The sequence below is a fragment of the Muscardinus avellanarius genome (genome assembly GCF_963383645.1).
Source record: "Muscardinus avellanarius genome assembly, chromosome: 9".
NCBI classification, from domain to species: domain Eukaryota; kingdom Metazoa; phylum Chordata; class Mammalia; order Rodentia; family Gliridae; genus Muscardinus; species Muscardinus avellanarius.
In genome coordinates, this window is record NC_137795.1 from 3,500,063 (window position 1) to 3,511,700 (window position 11,638).

The 11,638-nt window shown below is 43.4% G+C and overlaps 1 pseudogene across 1 annotated transcript; it reads right to left on the bottom strand.

The window, feature by feature from the left end:
• Positions 1-9,896: 9,896 nt before the first annotated feature.
• LOC308267330 (ubiquitin-conjugating enzyme E2 D3-like) lies at positions 9,897-10,317 on the bottom strand (annotated as a pseudogene). Its single transcript has one exon. The product of its transcript is annotated as a ubiquitin-conjugating enzyme E2 D3-like (transcript).
• Positions 10,318-11,638: the final 1,321 nt, after the last annotated feature.

Consider the following 11,638-nt stretch of genomic DNA (forward strand, 5'->3'; position numbering starts at 1 on the left):
TGTTGTGCCTTTGGGGTCTTGTTGAGGAAATGTTTGTCTGTGCCTATGTGTTGTAGTGTGGGACCTATGCCCTCTTCAAGGAGCTTCAAAGTCTCTGGTTTAATTTCCAAGTCTTTGATCCATCGTGAGTTGACTTTTGTACAGGGTGAAAAAGTGGGATTAACATCCAATTTTCTGCATATGGTTAACCAGTTTTGCCAACACCATTTGTTGAAGAGGCTATCTTTTTTCCAGTGTATGTTTTTGGCCTCTTTGTCAAAAATCAATTGGCTGAAAGTGTGTGGGCTTGTTTCTGGGTCTTCTATTCTGCTCCATTGGTCTATATATCTGTTCTTTTGCCAATACCATGCTGTTTTTATTACAATGGCTTTGTAGTATAGTTTAAAGTCAGGTATTGTGATTCCTCCTGCGTGGTTTTTGTTGCTGAGAACTACCTTGGCTATTCTGGGCTTTTTGTTATTCCAGATAAATTTAAGGACTGATTTTTCTATGTCTGTGAGGAATGATCTTGGTAGTTTAATGGGCATTGCATTAAATCTGTAGATCACTTTTGGGAGGATGGCCATTTTAATGATATTTATTCTGTCAATCCATGAACATGGAAGGTCTTTCCATCTTCTAAGATCTTCTTCAATTTCTTTTTTCAGTGTTTTATAATTTTCTTTGTAGAGATCTTTTACCTCCTTGGTCAAGTTTATTCCTAGGTATTTTATTTTTTTGTGGGAGATCCTGAGTGGAAGTGTTTTCTGAATTTCTTTTTCAGTGGATTTATGGTTGGTGTACAGGTAAGCTTCTGATTTTTTAAGATTGATTTTGTATCCAGATACCTTGTTGAATTTGTTGATCAGTTCTATAAGCCTTTTGGTTGAGTTTGTTGGGTTTTCTAAATATAGTATCATGTCATCTGCAAATAGTGAAAGCTTAAGTTCTTCTTTTCCTATTTGTACTCCTTTGATTTCCTTTTCTTGCCTTATTGCTCTGGCTAGAGTCTCTAGTACTATATTGAAGAGAAGTGGTGATAGTGGACATCCTTGTCTCGTTCCAGTTTTTAGGGGAAATTCTTGAAGTTTTTCCCCATTTAATATGATGTTGGCAGTGGGTTTATTGTAGATTGCCTTAATAATGTTGAGATATGTTCCTTCTATTCCAATTCTCTGCAGTGTTTTTATCATAAATGGATGTTGAATTTTATCAAATGCTTTTTCAGCATCTATTGAGATGATCATGTGGTTTTTGTCTTTGATTCTGTTTATATGATGAATTACATGGATTGATTTTCGTATATTGAACCAGCCTTGCATCCCTGGGATGAACCCTACCTGGTCATGGTGAATGATTTTCTTGATGTGGTTTTGAATGCGTGTTGCTAGTATTTTGTTTAATAGTTTTGCATCCAAGTTCATCAGAGATATAGGCCTGTAGTTTTCCTTCCTTGAACTGTCTTTATTCGGTTTGGGTATTAGTGTGATGTTGGCTTCATAGAATGTATTTGGGAGAGTCCCGGTTTTTTCTATTTCGTGAAATAGTTTGAGTAGTATTGGGATTAGTTCTCCTATAAAGGTTTTATAGAATTCACTTGGGAAACCATCTGGTCCTGGGCTTTTCTTTGATGGTAAGCTCTTTATTGCTATTTCAATCTCTTTGATTGTTATTGGTTGGTTTAAGTGTTCTATATCTTCTTGACTCAGTTTAGGAAGGTTGTATTTATCTAGGAAGTTGTCTATTTCCTCCAGATTTTCCATTTTGTTGGAGTATAGTTTTTCAAAGTAGTTTCTGATAATCCTCTGGATTTCTACGCTGTCAGTAGTAATGTCTCCTTTTTCATCCCTTATCTTCATAATTTGGGTTGATTCTCTCTTTTTTTTAGTTAGGTTGGCTAGTGGTTTATCAATCTTGTTAATTTTTTCAAGAAACCAGCTTTTGGTTTTGTTGATTTTCTGTATTGTTTTTTTATTCTCTATTTCGTTAATTTCAGCTCTAATTTTAATAATTTCCCGTCTTCTGCTGGCTTTGGGGTTCAATTGTTCCTGCTTTTCAAGGGCTTTGAGGTGTGTCATAAGGCTATTTATTTGAAGATTTTCTGTTTTTCTTATATGAGCACTCAGTGCTATAAATTTTCCTCTTAATACTGCCTTCAAAGTGTCCCAGAGGTTTTGATATGTTGTTTCTTTATTTTCATTTGTTTCTAGAAATTTCTTGATTTCACCTCTTTCATCTTCTATGACCCATTCTTCATTCAAAAGTGTGGTGTTCAGTCTCCACATGTTTATGTTGTTTCTCTGGGTCTTCTTATAGTTGATTTCTAGTTTCATTCCATTATGGTCTGAAATGACACAGGGAAGTATGTAACATTTTTAAATTTGCTAGTGCTCATTTTGTGTCCCAGGATGTGATCTATTTTGGAGAAGGTTCCATGAGCAGCTGAGAAAAATGTAAACTCTGCTGTAGTTGGGTGAAATATTCTATATGTGTCCAACAGGTCCATTTGGTTAATGGTGTTCTTTAGTTCTGAGACATCTTTACTGACCCTTTGTCTGGAAGATCGGTCTAGTATTGTGAGAGGTGTGTTGTGTTGGGATTTATGTGTGACTTCATGTCACAAAGAGTTTGATTTATGAAAGTAGCTGCCCCTATGTTTGGGGCATAGATGTTGATTATTGTTATTTCCTCTTGCTGGACTATTCCTTTTACCAGTAAAATGTGACCTTCTTTGTCTCTTCTAATAAGTTTGGGTTTGAAGTCTAACTTGTCTGATATCATAGTTGCTACTCCTGCTTGTCTTCAAGTACCATTAGCATGGATTACCTTGCTCCAGCCCTTTACCTTGAGTTTGTTCCTATCTTTACTTGTAAGGTGTGTTTCTTGTAAGCAGCAGATGGATGGATTCTGGCTTTTAATCCATTTAGCCACTTTATGTCTTTTTATTGGGGAGTTGAGGCCGTTTACATTCAGTGTGATTATAGAGAGATAATTTTTAATTCCCAACATGTTAAGATCTTATTTCTGTTTGAGATACTGTTTATTCTTCTTTGCTTAGTTGTCTGCTGGATGGGAATTCTTGTTTCTTTGGTTCTGGCATGTATTACCCATTTCCTCTTTGCAGTTAATCTCCTTGAGTATTTTCTCTAGCGCTGGTTTTGAAGACATAAATTCCTTCAGTTTCTGTTTGTCATGGAAGCTTCTTATTTCCCCATCTAATTTTATGGATAGTTTTGCTGGGTAGGAAATTTTTGGCTGGAAGTTGTTTTCTTTCAAAGTTTGGAATATGTTACTCCAAGCTCTTCTGGCTTTCATAACTTGGTTTGGGAAGTCTGGAGTGATTCTAATTGGTTTGCCTCTGAATGTCACGTGGCCTTTTGTTTTTGTTGCCTTTAAGATTCTCTGCTTGACTTTCACATTGGTCATTTTGACAATTATGTGGCGTGGGGATCCTCTTCTCTGATCCTGTCTAAAGGGAGTTCTATAAGTTTCCTGGACCTGTGTATCGACTTCTTGCTCTATGTTTGGAAAATTTTCTGCTATTATTTCCTTGAAGAGATTATTGATCCCTTTGGTTTCACCTTCTTTTCCCTCCTGTATTCCAATTATTCTTAGGTTAGCTCTCTTGAAATGGGCCCATATTTCTTCAATGTCAGATTCCTGCTGTCGGGTTTTTTTTTCTAAATTAGAAACTATGCATTCATTTTTAGAATGATCATCTTCAAGAAGCGAGATTCTATTCTCCATGTGGTCTAATCTGTTGTTTATACTTTGAATTGAGGCCTTTATTTCAATGATTGCATCCTTTATCTCTTTTTGACTCTCTCTGAATTCTTTTCGAAAGTCCTCTATTATTTCTAAAGTTATTTTCCTGATTTGATCTTCTAGAGATCTTTGGATTTCTGTGTTATCAGATTCTGATGTTGTGGAGTTGTGGGCATTCACTGCTCCATTGTTATTTCTCTTTCCCATGATTTTGGAAGTTTGTGCCTTCTCTGGGTTCTTCCCTGAGTCAGTACAAGTTCACTTAAGATGCTCTGGATCTCGAGTCTGTGGTATCTCAGTCCCCACTACTCCTTTACTGGGTTGTATCACAAAGTCTCAGACCCAGGGAGTCAATCGAGGCTGCCCAGACCGTGGGGGGTGCCAAGTTGGGCGTTCTCCAGTGGGGAGTTGTGACTATGGTGTGATATCTCTGCCACCGCCACTCCCCCACTGGGTTGCACTGCTAAAATCTCTGACCCAGGGAGACTATCTGCGCAAGTCCCTGGGAGTGCAGTACTGGGATTTCTCCCCTAGGGGCCGCAATTTGACTCACGGTTGTTGAGAGCACTGATGGAGCTGTAGTGAACTCGGTGGATTCGCTGCTGCCGCCACTGGCAATATGGCACCACTGCCACGCCCTCGGAAGTGATGCGACGTATTTCTTCTCTGGTTTTGAGCTCCGCTCTGAGTCCCTGCCAGGTGTGCTGTGCTTGGCCCTTGGGAGCTTTAGATGTTCCCTGCGTTGACAAAACTGCTGACTGCCATCTGGCTGTTCAACATCTGCTCACTTCGGCTCACTGTCCACCCCTCCTCTCTAGAGCCTGGTGGCTGGTTGAGTGCATTGGTCTAGGGCCGTCCGGTGAACTCGCTGCTGCCACCAGCAGTAAGGCGCTGCTGTCGCGTCCTCGGCCGTGAGGTTGGCGTAATTCTTCTCTGGTTTTGAGCTCCACTGAGTCCCTGCGGGGTGTGATGATCCTGGCCCTTGGGAGTTTTAGACGCTCCTTGCGCCGAAAAAACTGCTGACTGCCGCCCGGCTGTTCAGCAGTGGCTCACCTCGTCTCGCTGTCCACCCCTCCTCTCTGGCGCCTGGTGGCTGGTTGAGTGCATTGGTCTAGGGCTGTCCGGTGAACTCGCTGCTGCTGCCAGCAGTAAGGCGCTGCTACTGCATCCTAGGCCGCGAGGCCGGTGTAACTCCTCTCTGGATTTGAGCTCCGTTCTGAGTTTCCCTTCTCTCTGGAGCCTGGTGCTGCTAGGGAAGATGTAGGTCGCGCCGCTCCATGCCGAGGCTACGGCTGCTCCGGCTGCTTCGTGCTGTGGCTCCGGATGCTCTGCGCCACGGCGGCCATGGCACTTCGGGCTGTTTTTTTTTTCTGGTGTCTTGTTTTTCCAGCCCTCTTTTTCTTTGTCCCTTGTATTTACAGTTTTTATTATTTCTTTGCTGGTAGTGTTTTCTGGCTCTGAAAGGCGTTGGTTTTGTGGTAATAGAGTTTGATTGTTAGCGGGACTTGTAAGTGCCACTTTCCTCTGTCGCCATCTTCCCGGTAGTCCTACTAAGCCTTTAAACCTGATTCCTCTCACCTTTTTTCTCATTACAGTTGATATAACATGTATCATAAAATAATTTTATATAATAAAATAAAACAAATCATTAATACATAAAACCATGGTTTTCTAAATGACCATATGAGTCTACAACTAAATCCACCATTTTCCCATAAATCCTTAAGTGTGGTGGTCTTCCTAATCCTATTCAGGGGGTCATGGCCAAAGCTCACAAATGTCCTAGGATCCTTGGATGAATGATTGCAAATTGATGAAAGTCTTGTGACAGTTGGTAAACTTTATTTTCAGGAAGGTTAAAGTATTGTGAAGCCCACCTTCTTTTTTTTGTGGTACTGGGGGTGGAACCCAGGGTTTTTTCTACGCCTGGGCTATACTCCCAGACCTATTTTATACTTTATTTGGAAACAGTGTCTCACTAAGCTGTTGAGAGCCTCACTAAGCAGCTGAGGCTGGCTTCTAACCTGTGCAATCCTCCTGTCTCAGCCTCCCAAGCGTGGGATTACAAGTGTGAGTCACCATGCCCCCCTTCTGATGGCATTGTTAATCCAACTTTAACCATGACACCCTAGCAGATGCATAGAAATATAACACACACACACACACACACACACACACACACACACACACACACTACAGACTCTTCTGAGCTCCTCATGGGGTACCTCACAACAAACAGTGCTGTCATCTCCTGAGACATGATAAGAGATTTTAGAAACACTACTGTCCTGAGTTGCAGTGGCTGAGAGTCTGTCAGAAGTCTGGGTTCTGAGACTATAGGCTACCATGGCAACAGGAGTGCCAAATTCTAGCCCCCAGTGTGGAAAGAGGAAAATGGAATAGAAAGTCACAAGAACCATTTTCTGGCTCCTAGAGTATTCTGTACACACACCATGGCAGCTTGAGCAGGATCTCTCTTGAGGGCAGAAGGACAAATGTCCCTCTGGTCAGGTGGGAGCCTGAGGTAGTTCCTGTCCTCGGTGAATGTGGAGCTTACAAGTTGAGATGTACAGCCATAAACTGTTATTGGATGGGGTGTTAAGTTCAACAAAGGAACTAAAAGCTAATATAATGTAGGACAAAGAAGGACACGTCCTGTCCCCTGGCTTGGGGTGGAGTGGAGGCATCAGAAGAAGTTCAGAGAGAGATGCCTTTGGATGTGAGAATTTCTGGAGAAATGGAAGTTAGTGGGGGTGAAAGAGGCAGGAAGCTGGGCATAGTGACGCACACCTGTAATCCATACTTGGGGGCTGAGACAGGAGGATCATAGGTTTAAAATCAACCTCAGCAGCTTAGAGAGACTCACACAACCTAGCCAGAGCATGTTTAAAAAAATGTCTTGGGTGTCAGTGTGTAGATTAGGGGTTTAATGCCCATTGGTTTGACCCCCACTTACCAAAATATTGAAAAAACCTCACCAAATATAAGTAGGGATGTGGGGAGACAGGACAGTATAGAGGATGGCAGGTGGGAAGCCACCCACGTGTGTGGAGATTAAGGGCCCTGAGATGAACAGGCTCTGTGGTCATGAAATGTATGGATTTAAAAAAAATCAAGGAATGAGAAGGCCAGAGCCTTGAGTAGTCAGGTCATCTATTTTAACACTAAAATCACTCAGGATGAGGATCCTTTACTTGGCCCAAGTCCTGGTTCCCGTCTTTGTCACCCATTGCCTGCCTACAGTACTTCCCTCCCATGTCCCCAGTACCCTCCTCATTGGTAGAATGGATATAGCATCTCTCCTTTGATTATCTCACGCAGTGATAGATGTGAAAAAAAGAAGGGAGCACTGGAATGTGGAGGAAACACACCGGTGATGTGTGCATAGATAAATATATCATTTTGAATTTCACTGTCATGTATCATTACATCAGTGACATCATTTGAAAAATAAAGATAGAGAAGGTGTTAAAATATTGATTTTAAATTATGTGAATTTGCTTTAGAAAGTGTAGTAAGGCAAACGGATTGGAATCTGGCCTTGTTATAGTTTTTCCAGTTCTCAGTGAAAAGCTGCTCTCCTAGTCCCCAAACACAGAAATTTCCATTGATCATTGTCTTGCAAAGGAGACACTGTATGCCATAGCAGGAGCAGAGACAAATGTAACAGTCCCATGTCTTAACTTTTGCTAGTTTCCCAAGAACAGTGCTGAACCTAGACAGTGGGCCCATGTCTCTGGTAGTCAGGGCCCTTGTTGTACCAAAAGGGCAGGGTGAGTGCACATCACAATTGACATTGAGGCCAGGGTGATGATGCAGGGGTGTTTGGTGGGATAACTGCTGGTGAAGGTCTGGCGTGAGCTCAGCCACTCAATTGACTACGGAAAAGAGAGTAGCATGGCAAAGAAGTTACCAAGACTTCCTGCACCTCGAACCCCTGCACCTCGACCCCCTCCACCTCGATGCCCTGCACCTCAATCCCCTCCACCTCGATGCCCTGCACCTCGACCCCCTGCACCTCGACCCCCTGCACCTCGACCCCTATCTTCTACTCGTCACCTTGTTCCTTCCTCTACTCCTCATTCAACCCGTTTTCCTCACCTGTCTACTCAGCCTTCCTACACTCCGTTGGTTCTACAGCACAATCCGGACCTAACTATTTTATGCCCCATCTGGTGCCCTCCTTTAATTAATACCTACCCTTCCTACTACCCTACCCTAAGGCTCCTCATGCCCAGCTCCTCCTCTATTTCTTCAAGGCAACCCTCTCGCAGCCCTATCCGCATGGCTCCCAATTCCCAGTACAATCCCATCCTGGCTCCCACTCCTCCTAACAGCCCTAAGTAGTTCTCTTTTTTACAGTCCCCACAATCAAAGGGGCCACCTATACACAGGAGAGTCTCTCGACAAGTCTCATTCTGTGGGACAGTGTATGGACTCATGGTGCAGCTCAGAATATTTAGAACTGTTGATTCCCTGTGGCCAGATATTGTGAACATGGACCAGGGACCAGAGATCAGGGAGAATCGACCTTCAGCAGAGGTATCTCTGAGGTGAGTTATAAGACCCTTTTGCCATGACCAAATCCCGGATATCTGACCACGATCTCTGTTTCCCCTTCACCCTATTTGATAATCTTTTTTTGATGCCAAAGTGACCTTGAACACTTTCCTTTGTTCCCAAAGAGCCTGTTCCTTTTCTCTCCTGCATAATGAGCTACCGACAGGAGGATCTACAGTTGTACCCATCTTATCTGTAGAAATAGGATAGGAATCACAGAGCCATCTGGAGGACCAGTGGTAGAGCAAGGAGGAGAAATCCTAAAGTTCAAGTGCTGTGATCTTCCCTGGGGTGAGAAAGGGCAAGAAAGGTGGACCTCAGACACACAGGCAGGACACCAGCCTCTGCAGGACTGCTGGGGATGCAACGTTTTCTTTGTATATTTTTTTCTGGTTTGGTTCTTCTCAGTCCATCATTCCTCATTCTAGGTCACCAGGACTAGAGCAGGGGCCCTCTGCCCGTGGAGACTGCCTCCTGTAAGAAGGGGAAGGGCCTCCTGATGTTCTAATCACATCCTGATCAGACACCTGCTTCCCAAATTGTGAAGAGTCACAGTGTAGATACACAACTGTGTCCAGATCCTGCCTGGATGAGAGTTCAGCTGAACAAAGGATGATTTTTCAAAGTGCACAAGCTGATGCAAAGGGTCAATGTAATTTCCATCAAACTCCAACACTTTTCATGGAATTTGATAGGTTTATTATAATTTATATAAAATTCTAAAGTTAGGAACAACAGAAACTCTTACTTTTTTCTACCAAATATCAAGATGTACTACACACATTATAATTTTTTTGGTTTATGCAACTTTATCGAAGAAAAATAAATCAATTACTAGCAGAGCTATTAGTTGATCACTCATCTATTGACAACTTGCATCACTTATTCAGTGCTATATTAAACAGTGTATTGGAAGATGGATTAACTGATAGCTCCAAGCCTCCTAACAATTTAAATGAAAATTACAAAATGTTTTGAGACCCTATTTTGGAATACAAAGGGTGTTTGACTTCCAATTTCCATTCTCTGTAGAACAAGAACAGGTCATTCCTTTATTGACATGATAAAATACACCACATTTTCTGTTCTGCTGACGCTATAAATTCAACACCAGTTCTCCAGCCACATCAGTTACGAGCATAAAGTATATCATGTAACCTCAAATCTCTGACAGGATGGAGGCTGCTGGAGCGACGCTGCTTCCCTGGATGTGACACCTGCGCACCCATCCCTGCCCTCAGATGACGTCCTCAGCATGTTAGAGCAGCCAGGAGCGGTCCAGTCTCATACCAAGTTAGTGAAGACACTGGCCACATAGCACACACGCTGCATTCTTTAAAAAGTTCTGACTCTTGGGCAGCCGTTCTCTTGTAACTACTTTACCGTTCCTAAAAGCAGTTATTGTCCAAAGCTGGAAGAATGTAAGTCTTCTCAGGTGAGCATGTGAATGAATGGAGGGAGGTCAACAACAAATAAAATTAAAAAAGATGAGGCCTGATAGGGGAGCAGCCGGGTAAGAAAATCCAGAAAAGGAACAGTAATTTAAAGTTTATTTCCGCTGTCATGCAGGTGATTCCGACTTCAAGGCAGGATCACATGGCACACTTCTGAGTCCATTCCCGAGATCTTTTGTTGTACTTATCCCCGTCTGTTTTACAGATCCGTGCAATCTAAGGCACTAAGGGGTCACCGGGATTTGGATCACACAGCAGTGAACAAATGGATAAAGGAACTTTAGAAATAGTTAGAGCAGGAGACCACTGTGATCTTAGAATACGGAGACAAATGGGGCCATTACTGTTGATATTTGGATGATAAATTCTTGTAAATGCAACCTTAGGGGTAGTCTGTAGGAAAATGAATTGCCAAAAAGAATACACCGCCTTGATATGGACTGTCATTAGGTCCCATAACTGTGGCTTGCCAATGAAACATATCATCCCCGACTGGACCTGCGGAGCACTGTGCTGGAGGGTCGCGGGCCAAACCACCAAGTTCCTTACTAATCCGTTTCAGCGCCACAGTCTGTGCTTTTCGTCTAGCTCCTCACTCTCTGGTGTGTGGGCAAAGGTCCGGCTTATCCGGGCTGCAGGAAGGATGGTCTCTTCGACTCTCACCGGCTCTCCAGACACAGGCGCCTCTTCTCCTCCGCGGAGCAGTGGCCATCGCCGTGCAGGCCGGCCAGCCGCAGGGGCCGGAGCGGGGTGCTTCCCAGCCGTGCGGCCGAGCAGACTGCGCCGCCCTTTTGCCGTCTCCTTTTCGGAACTGCGCCTTCTGGCTACACAGGTCAGAGGTTGGACCCGGAGGGCGGGGGATGGAGGCGGGACATGGGCCGAGGGGGAGGGCGGACGAGTGGTAGAAACTCTTAGACTCAGAGAAGCATGGAGAACCGGCAGGAGACCATGAAAGGAAGGTCCACACATTATAATTTAATTACAAAAATAATTAGGGTGTACTACTGGTACAAGTTTTGAAAAATAGAGAAGATACACAGAACAGAGTCTGGAAAGAGATTCACCACTATGTGGATATATGCATTTCTTCTCATTTAATTATACACAGTAGCTTCCTTTTGCTTATATAATGTAGTGGATTTCTCTATTGCCTGGGCCTGTGCAACTGATCCTTAATTAGAAGAAACCCAGAAATTTCAAGAGAAATCAAGCCTACGTGCATGGGGTAACAGGGTAGAGAGCCTCGGCTGTTCTGTTGCTTACCTCTCCACTATTTCTCAACATGTGGTCGCTAAACATAAATCAGTCCTATGTCCCTTTAGCAACAGAGTTTGAAAACATACTAATGGACTCATGAAGAGCAAACTAGAGCCTCCGATGTGATTGGGCTGGCTCAGGTGGCTGTGATATATCCAGAGCCTACATCATGGCACCCGGGTAACATAAGAATACAGAGTTGAGGATTAGAGGGAAGGAGGCTCTGGAGATTCCTATTTCTCCCCGAATTTCCAACTCTCTATACCAGACTTAACACCAGACCTGTGTAAAGTGGTTGGAGCAGCTGGACCACTTGGCACAGGATAAGGAGATCTCTTGGAAAGACATTTAACTTCTCCAAGCTAACAGAGTTGCTCCTTAGCAGAACCAAGGTTCATTTCCGTAGCCTTCTCAAGGTCACTGAGATATCCGGGGGCTATTTGAGCCTTACTAGGACATAGGAGCCAGATCTGTCTCAAAATATCAGGTAATATTTCTAAGAGACTTAGACACGGTTAACAGTGAAAGGTAGTATTGCTAGGATTATGGACAGAGGCTTGGCTCACAGTGACAGGTAACATTGGTAGGATCAGGTCCCAGGCTTGGCCACATGACAGGTAATA